Source organism: Rhododendron vialii, chromosome 13a, assembly GCF_030253575.1.
Source record: "Rhododendron vialii isolate Sample 1 chromosome 13a, ASM3025357v1".
Lineage (NCBI taxonomy): Eukaryota > Viridiplantae > Streptophyta > Magnoliopsida > Ericales > Ericaceae > Rhododendron > Rhododendron vialii.
Genome location: NC_080569.1, coordinates 20,343,021 through 20,348,113, shown reverse-complemented (window position 1 = coordinate 20,348,113; position 5,093 = coordinate 20,343,021).

Here is a 5,093-nt window from a genome sequence, read left to right as displayed (position 1 = left end):
GTTTTTATAGTCAATGCTAGTGCCCCCAATTGTCATCAGAAGTTCCGAGCTGGGTATGTTTTGGATGAAGGCTTTTTATTGGGTGGGTCAAACCTATGTGCACGTCTTGTCGCATAGATTGAGGTGGATTTGTTTGGATTAAGATCTTTTCTAGTTACATCAATGTTTGGCTTGCAAAACAGTGGTCTAGGTGAAAATGTCTAGACCAATTTATCCAATTACAAGTAGGATGGAAATATGAATTGTGAAAATTTAGGTAAGTTTATCTAGATTTTTGGATGATTGTGGATATTTTGAAGATGCCGAGCCATATTTTTTCTATGGCATGTCATCCGAAAGTTGCCTTCAAGTTGACAATGTCAAGCATTTTTGTTGATGTCAAAATTTACAATGCATCTTCTTACCATGTGCAGGATCGTGCCTCTTATGCACTAAAACCATGACGGGTCAACTAAGTGTGCAGTAATTTAACCCACTTTATCTGTATTTATTAGACCTTTTTATTACGTTGATGTTTTTTTTTATCGGCAAATAAATGAGTTTCTATATCCAATGGCGGACCCAGGATTTACTCAAGATGAGGCACAAATCCTTAAAGGAAAAAATTAAGATTAAGCATGATTATGTGAAAAAATAAATGAAAATCTGTCGATGAGCAAAAAACAGGTAATTGAATGAAAGATTAATTTTTCCATACTATCTAAAGATACATACAAAAAGAATGAGTACGAAGTCCAATTTTTTATGTAGTCACAATTCATACTATCAAAAGATAAATACAAAAAGAATGAGTACGAAGTCCAATTTTTTTATGGTCCGAGTAATGTGGGTCTAGGGGTATCTAGAACATTCCGGAACTAGGGCTAGCGTGGGCCGGACTTCACCCTAACGGAGCTAAAGCGGTTACATGTGACGTCACAGGCATGTGCCATGCACACCTAGCTTAGAGAGTAAGTACATTCGCCTATAAAAGGGAAGAGATAAACCCTAAGAGGAGTACGTTCTCACACCATACTGTAATACTCTCTCTCCCTCTCCTGTATACTTACTTGCTCGTTGGAGGGGCATCAACCGCCCTACGCCTTGGTGCTGGTACATCGAGAAGCGACGGAAGGAGGATCAGAAGAGGTCAAGCGAAACCACCATACCACAAGTATTCTAGAGAGAGAAGGAGAAGAGCGAAGTTGTGGTATTCTAGAGAGAGATTACGTTGATATTCTGTAGACTTGTTTAAATTAATTCCAGCGGGGGGGTTGCTTTTGTATGAACTCAAAACTGAGGCTGACTCACCCTTTTAATTCCAAAATTATCCACAATCTAATTTCAAATGCATGTCGAGATTTTTGGGATGGATGTGTCAATTCGCATTCATTCCTGTAACCAAATGTCACCATTTTAAATTGCCCATTCCCAAATGGCTGACTCCACCCTTTGGAAGCTAAGGAAGTATGCGTGGTAGTGACTAGTCTATTGAATTGTGAAAGTGATAATGTTATTCTAGAAGGTGACGCTCAAAAGATTTTTTGTATGCTGCAAGGGAGATGTTCAATCAGTGCCAATTTGGAAGTGGTTGTTCGTGACACTTTAGCTCTAGCCAGTAGTTTTCTTTCTTGTAATTTTAATTTTATTCCTTGTTTTTGTAATAGGGTGGTTCATTTGGTGGCCAAGTATGCCCTATTTCCTGATGCTCTACTGACTTGGGTTGGAAAATTTTCTATCTGGGCTCAGTTGGAGGCTTTTTCGGACTTGTCTTTTGATTCGAAATTAATAAAACTTGCCGATTGACACAAAAAAAAAAAAATATTGCCCATTCCCAACCATTTTGTTTGGTTTGTGATTTGAGTAGTGTTTTTGAAAAATGGGCGGAGAGAGAAATGAGAGTAATTATTAGAGAGAGGTAAAAAGTGGAGGGAGATAGAGTGAGAAAAGAGAGTAATGGTTGAAAAGTTAGAGAGAGATATGAAAGTAATGATTGAGTTGAGAAATATTTTTTGAAAAAAGTTGTGAAGTGAACAAGGCATTTATCTGTTAACTGCGTCAATTCCGCCCTCTCGCACGCTTGGGCGTGTGCCCCATACGCTACTTGTTAATATTATAATCCCGTTCACGCTAGTGATTAACTTATGCACCACAATTTTTTTGTTTTGTCCTTATTCAAAATTTTCGCGTTTGTTAGTTTTACGCTAAACTTTTATATGATATGGGTTCATCTCGTTGAGAGGAGCCGGAAAAGTAAAAAAATTATGACTTTTATACATAAGTATTTTTGAAATATCCAAAAAAAAGTTACTTTTTGTTGAATATTTCCCAAAATACTTCCGTATAAAAGTCATAGTTTTTTACTTTTCCGATTCTTCTCGTCGAGACGAACCCATATCACATATAAGTTTGCCGTAAAACTAATAAACACAAAAAAATATAAATAAAGATAAAACCAAAAAATTATGCTGCATAAGTTAGTCATTAGCGTAAACACCATACAATTTGATCAAAGAGTCTCCACTCTCCGGTCCACGTCTCCTCCAACATATACCGGAACTTTGAGTAAGGTGGAAGATCGAGTTACGTTTAGTGCATTTTGCACTTGACATTGTCAAAATATTCAAAAACTCATTTTTATCTTTCTTAGCCGCGTTTATGCTTGTTTAAGAATATATATATATACACGGGACTGTTCCGGGGACACTTAAAAAAATACCTCATAGTTCCCGATCAAATTTTTTTGATAATCCGAGCTGCTCAATGTGATCAAAACATAATTTTAAGGGTACCCGCGAGAAATCAGCAAAAAAATGATCGGGAAGGGCTTGATCCGAACAGTTTTGTGCAATTTTTTATTGAACGGTTCAAATAAAAACTACTTAAATCAAGTCTTATTCTTCATTTTAGCTCCATTCAATAACAAAAGTAATGATGTGGTTGATTATGAAACCTTATTTAATGGTCGGTGTTTTCGGAGGCTGGTTATATATTCAAAATGAAAATGAGTTAGGAGTATAATATTTTTTTATATAGTCAAGCATAGAATCTATAAGCGTGTTGAAGATAAAAAGATTATAGAAATTTTGCGTAGAGAATTCTAGATGTATCCCATTATCTTAAACCAATTTGAATCAACAAACCAAACTAGACTCAAACGGAAAAAAAAGGATTGGAAAAAGTGGGCGACCAAAATTCCCCTTGATTCTTGATTGCAAAGCTGATGGCAATTTCTTGCCAACCGTGTCAATAATAAACCTTTGACCTGGTACTTCAAATCTTATTTGGTCCAACACAGCGAAATGCTCAATGATAAGCTTGGTCTCAAATTTTCAAAGAGGCAGAATATAGGGAAAAAAATTGAAATAGTCCCTGTAATTAAGTATTTGTGTCAATTTGATCCCTGTAGTTGTAATTGGTTCGATTTACATTCTATACTTTTCATTTTGTTCCAATTTGGTACAATTACTAACTTCCGTTAGTCCGCCGTTAGTCCTTTAAACTACAAAATCATATGGCCCTCTTTTTTGGGGTTAAAATAGACTCGTTCGGCTAAATAAGCCAACTGGTTTATTTTTTTTATCCTTATTGAATTTTTTTTTGTATTTGTTAGTTTTTCGTCAATTTTTTTGGGGTTATTGCATCGTTATGATGAGAGGAATCTAAAAAGTAAAAAATTATGATCGAAATTCAATTTTTTTTAATAAAGACGAAAAAATTGGCTCATTGGCTTATTTTTGTCTTTATTAAAAAAAATAGGTTTCGATCGTAATTTTTTACTTTTTAGATTCCTCTTGTTATGACGATTCAATAATTCCAAAAAAAAATGACGAAAAACTAACAAATACGAAAAAAAAATTGAATAAGGACAAAAAAAATAAGCCAATTGGCTTATTTAGCTAAATAGGGTTACTCATTCTCCTCTTGCCCTAATATACCTCCGAACCAAAACACAGCTCATTCTTCTATTCTTCATTGATAAGGAGGCACTTGGGAAGAAAGTTGGTTATAATTTTCTACAAAAAGTTGTCATCGAATTCAACATTTTCATGATCAGCCATGAGACATCATAACCACTGATATTGTCTACATGTTCAACTTGTGGACAAATACTGAGATGCCTTATTTTTCTGCATAGTACTGAAAATGCATATAGAACCATGTCCAAAAGTCACAACATGATATAGATCTAAAAGTCACAACATGATAAATAACCATGTCCAAAAGTCAGAATATTATATAAACTCAGTTCCAAATTTACCATGTCATAACCTAATACATAGACATAACAAACCACTCAACTAGGTTATAATAAACCTAACTTAACAGCCCAAGTGGTTACAAAAAATAGTGCTCTGTCATTTCATTCATTTTCCTACACTTGGCCCATGCACTGATTGCTGACTAGGAATGTTGAAAAATAAACCTAAGCCAATTTTTTCGTCTTTATTAAAAAAAATTGAATTTTGATAATAATTTTTTATTTTTTAGATTCTTCTCGTCATGATGATGTAATAACCCCCAAAAAATTGACGAAAAACTAACAAATACGAAAAAAAATTTGAATATGGACAAAAAATAAGAAAATGGCTTATTTAGCCGAACGGGTCTGTTTTAACCCTAAAAAAGGGGGCCATATGATTTTGCTATTTAAAGGACTAACGGCGGATTAACAGAAGTTAGTAACTGGACCGAATTGAAACAAAATGGAAAGTACAGAGTGTAAATCGAGCAAATTATAACTACATGGACCAAATTGACACGAACACTTAACTACAAAGACTATTACAGTTTTTGTCCCCAGAATATATATAGGTCTAACTATACTCATTAGCGCTAGTATGATTTTAATTTCAACTCAAATGTAAATAAGTACTGTAGATTCTTGTAGATGACCATGTCGGGTTGAGTGTAACTCAAAATATAGCCTTATGATTGAAAAATAGAATTGCCACTAAACCTTTAAGAGAAGTTATTTTGGGTGTGTCTCAAGACCCTTTACTATAGTGGATGATTGGTGAATAATCTATCACCATTTGCCCCACATGCTTGTATATCTACTTTTCGGCTACACAAATAAAAAATTACTAGATGTCTTAGCCCATCTTATTGTA